Source organism: Typopeltis vanoorti, chromosome 1 (assembly GCF_054136105.1).
Source record: "Typopeltis vanoorti isolate ZY-2024b chromosome 1, IOZ_Tvanoo_1.0, whole genome shotgun sequence".
NCBI classification, from domain to species: Eukaryota; Metazoa; Arthropoda; class Arachnida; order Uropygi; family Thelyphonidae; genus Typopeltis; species Typopeltis vanoorti.
Window position 1 is genome coordinate 47,309,161 of NC_143549.1, and position 13,001 is coordinate 47,322,161.

Below are 13,001 nucleotides of genomic sequence, written 5' to 3' on the forward strand. Positions count from 1 at the left end.
CAAAATGTGCTTTGGCTCAAGAACCACTAATGGGATCTGGTTTCAGTGTGCTCTAAACTTTCTAAATAGTAGTGCAGGTGACATCCTTCAAGGACAGGCCAAACACACTATAATAACAGAGAATCTCTCTCATTTGAAGCTACAACAGTTAAAGGAGCCATAGCACATGAGTCCAAGAGGCAGTAATGAATCAGAATGCTCACCAGTCAGCTAAAAAAAAAAAAAAAATCCTGCTGTCACATGCTCTAAAAATTGTATAAATTAGATATCAGATTACAATAGTACTCAGGAAGCATTGCTGAGGTCACGAATGCGCAGAAGATTAAGATCTCACTATATACATAACATATTTAGAAATATTTCACTTTCCACTGAATGCTCCTACTCTTTATTTAATTCTTTCCCAATAGACAACATAAAAAAAAAAAAAAATGAAAGCATAACAAACAAAACATATTCATAAAAACATAACTAAAACAGAAAACACGTCAATTATACATACAAAAATAAAAAAAAACTTCATATCAACAATATTTTGTGATCTTAACATCCACAGAAAGGTGTATCATGACCTACTATTTCTAACAGAACCTCAACTATCTGACCAACGGCATTTTACCTGATTCCTTCCATTATTAAATGGAAGGTATTTACACATTTGTCCAATTTCACAACCCACATCTAGAAGGATAAACCTCGGAATCCAATTTTTTTGATATATTCTGACTTGAAATTTTCTTACTGAATTTTGCAGCATTCATTTACTGTCTTTATAGGAAGTTCCACCCCCCCCCCACTTGGTTATAAAGTATAGTTGTAAAAACTACAAAGAAATATAACTGTCAGATTTTAGGGAAAGACAACGAATACTAGAATATTAATTAAAAACTTTAATTATTAGTTTCTATATTTCAGATAGCCTGATATTAGCTGAAGAAGGTAATGTAACATTACTGAAATATAGGAAGTATTAATTAAAGTTTTTAATTAATATTCTAGTATAAGTTGTTTTTTCCTAAAATCTGACAGTTATGTATTACCAACCTATAAGTTTATATACAAGAATTATGAAGAGATATGCTAGCATATTTTTAGGTATGTTGAAAGTCTTTTTCACTTGGCTATAAATTCAATTAAAGATGCCAAGAAATTATATTCTTGCTTAATCTTTTATCCAAGTGTAAGTAAACAAAGTTTATACGTGAAGATCTTTGAATAGTGTACTCAAATATAGTGGCCACTGACTTCACATCAATTGCTTTAGTATCCAATAATGCAAAATCACACTTCCATTCAGATGCATACATAGTTATTCATTATGAGAAGGGGGTCTTATTGAGATCATCAATGGGAGCTAGACCTAAGATGATACTATGCCCAAACATTGCTTACATATGGGTAAGGATTAAAACAAAAATATAATTTTTTGACAAGTATCTTCTTCTTCTTTATAGGACAGGTAGAAAGCTTAAGTGTTGACAGCTCATGTTTATTTTTATTTTTTTAACGGTTTTTAATTCACAATACAAGAATGATAAGAAAATAGTTAACGTCATCAAATTCCTGACATGTACAGTGTTTCTGCCTATTTTTATTGGCTTTGTCTTGTTATTGCTGACCTTCATACCAAATTTATTACAACAATTGTTCAATTTAGTCAGTGAATCTTGCAGACTTGTACCAGATTTATTTAAAAGCATAACATCATCTGCATAAAGTAAAGAGATGAGATTAACATCTACAATTTTGATATCAGGTTTAAGGTTTAATACTACTTTCCTTCATAATGTGATCCATATGGTTCCATGAAAATTCATCGAATGAACAATTCGGCAAAAATGCAATTCATCGAAAAAACAATTCACCGAAAATTTTCAATTTTCAATAATGTTATGATAAAAGTGATTAATAGAAAAAAACTGAACCAGACAGACAGCTTCTTGTACTGGCAACTTTTACTAATTCAGCTAAGTCAGAGAGTTATTGTAATGCATGATTTGAACACATTATTTCTTTGTTGCCCCGAATATAGCTGAACTGAAAACTGGAACGGTTCGACATTTTCTTGTAAAAGTTTTAAATAGCAAATCTGGGTAAAATTCACCCCATAATAATTCCTGTATTGAAGTCGCATATTACTACTAGCAACAATAATAATAATGGAGCCTTCATAGTTCGGTTGGTATAAATAAAGCCGTTTAGGTAGTTGGAATCCTTTTTACAATGAGTATAATTTTTATCAGTCCTGTTCAGCTAAACGTAAGTTAGCAGTCATAATACAGAGATGGCTGGGCTTTTCTTCCCGGAAACAGGCAAATCAATCACATGAACAGACAAGAAAGACTATAAGAAACCATACTCTTCTATAATTTTTTTCCTATTACAATAACATTGCTATCTCCCTATGCACGGTTCAGTTTCTGTTCTAAATGGATCAATTTTCTCATAACATTTTTGAAAATTTTAAATTTCCGGTGAATTGTTTTTTCGATGAATTACATTTTCGACGATTTGTCGTTCGATGAATTGCCTTTTCGATAAACTCTCCGGATACTGATCCATATAGATAATGAATAACAGAGGGGATAATGTACATCCTTGTCTGACACCAGATTTAACATCAAACCATCTTCCTGAACTTCTTTCAATTCTAACTGCGGACTTGCAACTCAAAATAAAGATAAAGTATTGCTTGATATAATACCCCACTGACACCACATAACTGCAGTGTTTTTGAATAGGTATTCTTTGGCACCTTGTCATATGCCTTTTGAAGGTCTACAAAACTTAAATTTCTATTGACCATAACTGAGATAACATACCTGAATCCAGCTTGTTTTTCACTAAGCTTCCCTTCTACAATCTTAACTGGAATACTCAATAGAGAAATGTCTGGTTGGCTGAGTGGGTAGCACATCCACTCTCCAGCCAAAAGGCTGCTGGTTAGAATCCCCATTGGGCATGGATGTTTGTTTGTGAAAAATGCTAGTGGTGATGGTGGTGGTGGCCGGTGGTAGATGGCGTTGGCCCACGACGAGTCTTGATAGACTTTATGTTTCTTAGGAAGGACCTCCTGCAATGAGTCTTTTGACTCCATGGAGGCCTCAATAATAATAATATTATTATTATTAGCCTACAGTTCATATCTGCAAGTTGCTCAACTTTTATTTGCTTTAAAACTTTCTTGCATGTTCTTCTTTTCAATATGAAATTCAATTTTATCCTGCTTAAGACTAAATGGTGATCACTTCCAATTTCAAATCCTCTGTACACTCTAGTGTACTGCACCGGTGAGAAAACATCAAAGCTAATAATAATAATAATAATAATAATAATAATAATGGCAAATACTGTTGAATTTCTGCTCAGAACATCAATTGGTTATTACTAAGACAATGTTCCAACATAATATTCCTCTCTTCTCTCCATGTGCACAAATTCACATGGAAAGAAGAGGGAAGGAATAAGAAAAGTCTCATTGACTATGTTATTGTTGATAGTGATGTTTTCTGGAAATCTGGAATTTTCAAAAATCTGGAAGACATTAATTTGATCTTAAAATGATTGTCTTCCAGATTTTTGAAAAATAGATACAGTCATTTAAGTATAAAGAGCTAATAAGCTTCATTTTGGCAATGAAAACATTACTTAAATTAAGGGGATATTAAATCCCACATAGTTTTAAAACCGAATAAGAAACTCAAAGATCGGAATCAGAGAGTTTCTTGCCGAATATAGTAAACTATAAAGTATCAGCGACACTATACATTTCCTGTACAGCACATTTCCTAGGAAATCTGTTTTTACATTATGGAAAATACCTAAGAATAGCGATCTGGACTTCCCCCACCTTTGCAACGTTGCCCGGTATTGTACTACGTACTAGGATCACTTGCATTGGCTAACGCTAGTGTCGCCGATACTTTATAGTTTACTATATTCGGCAAGAAGCTCTCCGATTCCGATCTTTGAGTTTCTTATTCGGTTTTAAAACTATGTGGGATTTAATATCCCCTTAATTTAAGTAATAGATACAGTCATAGTTGTTCAAGTTTTGGAATGTTGTAGCAGCAGCAGTTATAAAAAGCTGCTGCTGATTCCAAAAACAGTCTCTCTAACTTCTGACTTCTAGATAGCACTTTCGTTTCCTTCCATATGTTCCTGTGAGAAGGGATATCCATCATCTGCTAGACCCAACTTGCCATAACAATGGTGTCAAATGTAATTTTTTTTTGTTTGTTTATTTTCCAAGGCATATGTCAATAGATATTCCTCTGTCCATAATAAGCCAAATCATAAGTACAGGGCACTTCATATACTCCTGAATGTGATAAAACATAGTTTGTCCTTAGGTGAATGGGTTGGGGTTGTCGAATTGATATATGGTTTAAATGTGGTGAGGAGCTGATATATATATTAAGTATATAACATTGACCTTTAGGGCACACCTGTGCCCTAAGGGTCAGTGTTATTATTATTATCAAACCTTCATGAAGTCAAAAGACAACTTGAGAGGTCCCACTATCACACACAGTTTATCATACCATGCCTTAAATATACAGTAATCCCTCAATTAGTGCATCATTTGATTTCATCATTTTACTTGTTTGTATAACAGTTGGGAAACTGTTATACAAACAAGGTCATACGAATTGTCGACCCAATTCATACGACCATTTCTTTCTCCCCTTCAATGATAATGTCCAAGAGTTAATTAAATCTTTCTGAAGAATTGAGTGATTCCGACCTGCTAAATTTAGATGCACAGCGGTAAGATCCCGAAGAATATGAAGAAAATTTAACCACTGATAGTCAGCTAAAAGAGATTTCACAGAAACAATTTGAAAATATTTTTCATACAATCGAAGTTTTTAAGCAGCAATGCTTTGAGGCTGACCCTGATGAAGAGAGAAGTAGTAAAGTTTGCAGAAGAGTAGAAGAGGCAATAGGGCCATACCATTGGTTGTATGAAAAAAAAAAAAGAAAAGAAACAAAATGCTCGCCAAACTACATTAACTCAATTCTTTGTTAAGAAGTAGAATAATAAAATTTATATTCTGAATATGTTTTATTGTCTTTCAGCTTCATAGTTTCCCTTTAACTAGTCCCTGAGACATACCTTAATTCTTTTATAAAAAAATTAAGGTTCAAAAAAGAAATTTGAGGAACGAATTGTACTTTTTCCCATAGGTTATTATATTCAATTAGAACGCTTTCAATTAATGCGCCTGTTTTAAAGAACACATTAGATGCACTAATCGAGGGATTGCTGTATTCACAATCTTCGCACTCACTACAATCTCCATGAAAAAAACCTGCCTCTCATACCTTTGCCCACAGTATTGTTATACAGGTTTCAGTGATGACCTTTTGCTCTCTCTCTCTGTTTTCACCCATTCTTTGCAAAACCACCTCCAAATTAATCTTGTAATAACTCCTTAACAACTTATATTCTCAATGATATGAGAGTGGTCTGAAAGTTCTCGGCCTAACAATGAAAAAACGAATTTGCAATTTCAAAATTATTTTTATTCTTCAATATAATCTCCTTTAAGACTAATACATTTACTCCAGCAATTCTCCAGCGTCATTATCCCATCCTTGTAGTAGTAGTAGTTCTCGGTAAGATCTGCAAAATACCCCTCTACAGCTGCAATCACCTATTGATTCGAAGAAAAATGCTGACCAGTGAGGAAGAGTTTTAGTTTTGGGAAGAGATAGAAGTCAGAGGGAGCCAAATCTGGGGAATAGGATGGATGTTCCAACAATTCATAGTGCAAATCCTTTAATTTTCTCATTGCCAAAACACCTTTGTGGGCAAGTGCATTGTCCTGATGAAAGATGATTTTTTTCCTTCTGAAAACCAAATATTCTCAGGAATTTTTTCATCTAGTCTGGTTAAAAGATTGGAATAATATTTCCCGGCTATTGTTTTACCCTTTTCGAGATAATTAATAAACAAAATGCCTTTAGCATCCCAAGACACTGATGCCTGCTATGATCTTTCCTGCTGATGGAACCAACTTTGTCCTCTTTGGCGCTGAACAACCAGCTTCTGTCCACTTGACTGCTGTTTCCAAGTCTCATCCATACTAATATCAGTGTTATTCTTGTTAAAATGCTCCAAGCACTGTTCAGAGATTTTCATGCAAGTGCATTTTGGATCTGCTGTGAGCAAGAGTGGTATCCATCTTGTGCAAAGCTTTTTCATTTACAATTCTTCATGCAAAATATATCTTACACGTTCTTTTGAAATGCCTATAGTCTCAGCAATTTCATGCACTTTGACTTGCCGGTCATCCAATATCATATCATGCACTTGATTAATGATTTCTGGCGTTGTTAAAATTTTTGGACGTCCTTCACGTTGGATCATTTTCAAGGATGGTTCGGCAACGTTTAAACTCAGCAGCCCATTTCTTAATTGTCGAAAATGAAGGAGAAGAGTGCTCATAAACTTTTACGAACTTCAAATTAATTGATTTTGGCATTAAACCTTCTTTTATAAAGAATTTTATAACTACACGATTCTCAATTTTATCCATTTCAAGAAATATAGACAACACTTTTGCTTCAAATAGCTGTATAAAACAAACTACTTGATAGAATGACTTGCAATTTCACATAGATGCTTATGACAGATGTACCAACTTATAAAAAAAAAAAAAATCTTGTGTTGCCTCTATGGTCGAGAACCTTTCAGACCACCCTCACAATTGCTCCCCTGCTCCTTCTATCCACCAGTTTTTGCAAAGTTCATTTTCTCAATCTGTCTTCATACTCAATATTCCAGAGACCAGAATCTTAGTCATCTAGAAACCATCTTAGTCAATCATCTCTAGATAATTACCAATACATCTTCATCTTTTTGAAAACCAGGTAATCACACCAGTGCAATCCATACATGGCCTGATCAAAATCTTATACAATGGAACTATAACATCCTTACTTCTACCTCAGTACCTTCCATACCATTATTTGCTGTGCTATCCTCACAAGTTTAGCAATACAGCCTAAAAATTTCAGGTCCTTGACCCTAATCACACCCAGATCTCTAATTTCCTCTACCTCTTCGAAGATATTTCCACCAACTGTGTACTCTAAAATGACCAATTATCAACATTGAACTTTTGAGCCCCCTTTACTTGCCCAGGCCAGTGCATTCAAGTCCTCTTGTAAGCCTGGGATAGGGTAGAAGAGATGAAATCTGGGAGCAATTATGGATAAGGACCTAAAATTTTTCAGGGACATACTGCTATAATTTAGGGCTAGTACAGCAGATTATGGGAATGATGCTGAGTGTACTGATGTGTAGACCTAAGGATGTTATGATTTCATTGTATAAAGCTTTTTTGATCAAGTCACATATGGATTACTGTGCAGAGATTTGGTGACTTGGTTTATCAGAAAGATGTAATGGAAAGGATCCAGAAATGATTCTAAGGTAGTTTCTGGTCTTTGGAAGGTTGGGTATGATAACAGATTGAGAAAATGTAATTTGCCGAAACTGGTGTAAAAGATAGGAGATATGATTGTGACATATAAGATGTTAAGGGGTATCACCAGATTAATGTGGAGGAGATTTTGGATAGAATGGATGAAGATAAGGGAGAAGAAGAAGAGATCATCTCTTGAAGTTGTATAAGGAGGATGTAAGCAAGGAGCAGATTTTTTTTTCTTTTCTTTTCGCATAGAGAATGGTAAGTGATTAGAATGCATTGCCCAAGAGTGTGGTGAGTGGAGAGATGAAAAATACATTTAAGGTGCAGTATGATCAACTGTGTGATGTGTGTGTGTGTGTGTGAGAGAGACAGTGGGACCTACTGTGATTAGTATTTTGACTCTGTGGAGGCTTAATGATGATAATAATAATAATAAAAGAGATCCCTTGGGGATCTCTTTTATTATTATTATTATTATTATTATTATTATGAGTGATATCTCAGAAGAGAAAAGCCACTAGTGGCTTCTGAGATATCACTCCTCCATAAACAACTCACTGATACTTATCAGACAGCTACAGGGCACAAGTGATAGAACCATGACAGGTAGTTTGAACATGTCCATAATTTTGACATTTAAAGTATCTCAGTAGATTAGAAACGTAGAGCCTAACAGAGCAGTTGAGATACCCCTTGTTATAGATGTTAAAGCTTAGATGTATCATAAGTAAAGATGATGTTTCTGATCAAAAACCAAGAAACCATCCATACATATCAGGATGCACCTCATACCTGTCACTCCCTGATCTTCAAGCTCTGAACATCAAGGAAATTCCATTCTAATATCACTTCCCTAGAAGACATTAGTTTTATTAGGTGTCATTGTAATTGGTATTCCAACAGTTGATGCAGACAATGGTAATTTTTTCGAGTGCTGTTGACTAGATGTTTCCATAAGCATATTGCCTAGACATATCACAGTAAATTTCATGGCTTATGCATGTAACAAAAATTATATAGAATTTATTCAAAAACTTCAGTATATTTCATTCAATGTGGACATCATCAGGGAAATGTTAACTGTCTATCTCCCTGACAATGTCCACATAATGTTGGATAAAATACAGGTAACCCTCGCATAACACGGATGTTTGGTTCCACAGAAATGCAGCGTTATGTGAGACTCAGATCACATAGAAAAGGTAGGGTTATGTTCCGAAATCAATTTCATTTTATTATATAAACAACAATGCCATATCCAACAAAAATATTTTTTTATTTAATTCAGGTAATTCATATAAGTTAAGAAAAAAAAACTATGAAACAAAATACATAGTATAAACTTATAAAAATACAAATTGTACATAAACTTCATTGCACATAACGCATAAATGTTTTAGGCAAAATAAAATAAAGTACATATTTTAATCGTCATCACTATCTTCAAAACAAACATTTCATAGATATTCTTTCTTTACAAGTGGCCGAACGTCGTCATCACTTGGACATCATTTGTATAATTCTCATTGCATACTTCGGCTGGTTTAGTTATTAAGAAGTCAGTAATAAGACCTTGCTTACCACTATGCTGCACTTTTTTTTATTAAGTTCATAATATGGAGCTAAACAAATATCCAACTGTCTCTTGAATTTTCCAGAGCGCTCCATTGAGGGATCATTATCCGTAAAATAACTTCCTTACTTTCTTGCCAAGTCCAATCCTTCTGCTAATTTTTTTAAACTGAATTCTTTCACTGATTCATCACAATTAGAAAGTTCTGCCTTGCCAAGTGGCAAGTCAGAATTTTCCTCGCCACTTGGTTCAACGTCATCTATTAATTGTGCCAGTTCCTCCTAATTTAACTCTATTTCGCCATCAATTAATTCACTAATTTCGTTTTCAACCATATCGCAAAACGTTCTAAGTGGCCATTACTATAAAAATAAAATTTTTACATAAAAAAGTATTACATATTTATTATGCATGTAATTCACCAGAAATTAAGTACTCAGCTTGAGATTAACACACTTATGATTTTTAATGTGCTTTCCTGGCAGAAAACGAAGACAACTTTCAACATTAAACACTTTATATGGTAAACAATTGACATACATGTGTGCTAAAGGGGATTTCCCCCTAATATAAATTCACTACTTATAACTACATGTGCAATATGGGCAGACGCAAATTTAATGAAGATAAAATTTGATTTTTAAGTCGGCGGTGAAAAATATATGAAAAGATAAAGGATTACTACAATTTGTAGACCGCATTATATTGAAATCGTGTTGTACAAGTACCGCGTTATACGAGGGTTACCTGTATGCTGGAATTTTTGAATAAATTCTATATAATCGGAGTTAAAACATAGAAGCTCTGAAACTTAGTTTAGTAGTTTCTTGACTGCTTTTGTTGATCTTGCAAGTCCTTCTAAACTCTTTTGAATAAAGAAGAGTGACATTATCACATGCCTTTTTTTTGTTATCAAATGATGTCCCTAAATATCATTTGATATTTAGGGACCCTGAAATATCTGAGGATGAAGGATTCGTGTTCAAGAGATTTTTTATTTGGTACTAGAGTTTCCTATCACCATGGAGTCATACATGGGTGCCCACTGACTGGCAAGCAATGACTGTGTTTGGGAATGGAATGCCAAGGCTACCCCAGATGCTGAAGCAGCACCTCAGCAAGCCCTGAGCCTCATCCTTGGACCACCTATCCAGAAACCCTGTTCTAGAGAACAAACATGGAACTTTTTCAAGCTACTTCTCAGGCCTCCAATAAGTGGGCAGTGGTCTCACACACCAATCAATGAAATTCATTTCCCAAAATTGCACAGCAAAAGGATGCTGGACAGCAGCTGCTCAGCATTCCTTTACTATGCAACTGCAAACACTTTATGCAACATTGCTTACATATTATTTATACACAGTCTGAAATACTTTACATGAATTAAAGTTTGAAGTGCTTACTTCTAACTTTAAGAGCATTCAGTCTGTAATGTGTCTAAAGTTCTACTTGACTTATTGGTTTACAATATTTAATACCATGGATACATGCATTCACTTTCAATGAAGCATTGTTATGACACAAATATAGAAATATACAGTTACATTACACTATAACCTTAAGCAGGTTATAATGAAATCAATAGCCTCTTCAGGATCCAAGAAACTAAGCATTCTCTTTCATCCAAGAGGGTGATTTACACTGAACCACCTCTCAAATCCCAAATACAATCATGTTTAGAATACTGCTCGCATGTTTGGAGTGGTGCACCTAAAACGTCCCTTAAAATCCTTGATGCTGTCTAGAGGTGAGCAATTTCATAGTCACTGCTCCAGTAAATAAGAACACACCATTCCTCAACTTTCTGTTGCACCTGTTAATACTAGAAGAGTTGCACAGTAATAGGATATTGGGTAGCAGCTGCCCAGCATCCTTTACTATGCAACTGCAAACACACTGAACTTGCTTCTCCTTTTTCCTCTACTTCCATTCACCTCTGAAATAGCATTTCTCATGAAGTACAGGATGTCCACAGGATGTCCACATACTGCCTTAGTTTCAAAAAATATGTAAGGTGTAGGTTGTTCAAACATTCCAGAGACACTACAAGTTTCATCTAGAATTTTTTCCTGTGTCACGATGTGGTGCCGCTGCCGGACAAGGCTCTTTTAGTTTTAAACATAGTGTTAGGGGAAAAGAAACTAGAAGCTATGTGGTGGTTAGCTGAGCTGAGATCAATCAAAGCAGTGCAGCGTAAGTTCTGTCAGGTGTACAATAAATTTCCTAATAACAGGAAGCATTTTGAATCAGCATGGAGGAGGAAAGCAGTCAATATTGGAAGACAGGATTCGTGAGACCTCTGTGCAAAGCCTGACAAAATCCATTAGGAGAGTGTCACGTGAACTGCAAATACCCCACTCCACTGTTCACAAGGTCATCCATCATAAGCTGCATCTACACATGTACAAAGTGCAGGTGTTGTTGGAAATTAAGCAAAATGAAAAGCCACAACGGGTAATATTTGCAGCTGAAATTCTGGAACGTGTCAACAAGAATCCAGATTTGCTTTTTGGACGAAGCCACTTTTCATGTCAGCGGAAAAGTGAACAGGCAATGTCAGGATATCGGGGAGTGAAAATACTCACTGCATCGTGGAACATGTGCATGACAGTTCCAAGGTAAATGTCTGGTGTGGTGAAATGCAAAATACTATCATTGGCCCATTTTTTTTTGTGAAAAACAATATCAACAGAAAGATTTACCTTGACATGCTGGGAAATTTCATCTTTCCACAACTCAAAGACTTGCAACTGTACATTCTCTTTCAACAGATGTCCTGGTGCCCTACCACTCTAGTATTTGGAAGTCCAAGGGACTCTTGATAGAGTCATCTGTCAGCAGTGGATCAGATATGGAGGACTAATTCCCTGGCCACCACGATCACTGGATCTTATCCCACTTGATTTTTTCTTGGAAGGGGGAGGGGGACATGTGAAGGATACAGTCTATGCAACTAAAGTGGATAGTCTAGAGAACCTGAAACATTGCATTTCTGCTGCTGCTGCTGTGTCTTTCATTATCCCCGACATGCTTCAGAGAACCTGGTTGGAGATAGACTATCAACTTGACATTATGCATGCTACTAAAGGGGCATATATGGAAATGTACTGATTTTTTTTTTACTCGATGAGTGTTCCTTATCATTTGCACAATTTCAACACCATGGGCCATACACTTTAGTAGTGGTAACACGTTGAAACTAGTGAGGCCCAATGCGGACACCCTGCATTACCAAGCAACTACAACATACAGCTCTTTTTAAAAAAATAAAAAAATTCTGACCAGGCCCTCTGAATTATACAGTGTAGATTTTTCAGTGCAGTGCATTGAAAAACTTTTAATACTTCCATACTTGGCATTTCTGGATGAATATCATCTACTCCAGCTACCTTTCTGCATCCTCATCTGCAGTTTTAGAGTCAACTTTCTCACCTTTGATGCCTTTTACAGTACTCCTTCCTCTATTTTTCTAAACTTTTTTCCAATAGCCTCCAGAACATTTTGCCATCTTTCCATGACTTTTATTTAGCTACGTTTACACATAGCTTGGCTCTCTCTTACATTTCTCTCTGTATTCTTTTACGGCATCTGCTGATTCATTTGCTAGGATTTCTTAGTATGCTTTCTTCTTTTCCAGAACTGCTTCTTTAACTTCTTGTGCCCACCAAGGAATTTTTATTTTTCTATCCTTACAGGCAACTTCCTCATATACCTCCATAACTAAACAATCAATGTCATCTTCAGAGTTTGCAACTGGACTCAAAGGTTTGGTTCTTGTTTTCAAATGCCTTCAAATTTCAATAGTGTTTGTATAGTCGAGCCTACAGTTTACCTGTAAATGCTGCTCAACTTTAATTATTTTTAAAATTTTCTTACATACTGTTCTTTCAATCTAATATCCATTTTTATCCTGTTTAGTGTAAATAATGGTCACTTCCAATTTCAAGGAAGTGACCCTTGTATCTTGAATCAGCATGAAGTTATCA

At 35.2% G+C, this 13,001-nt stretch overlaps 1 protein-coding gene across 4 annotated transcripts in view; it reads right to left on the minus strand.

Moving 5' to 3' along the window:
- Nucleotides 1-13,001, minus strand: part of caly (ubiquitin carboxyl-terminal hydrolase calypso) — a 237,532-nt gene that overhangs the window by 156,526 nt on the left and 68,005 nt on the right. The window lies entirely within an intron of this gene.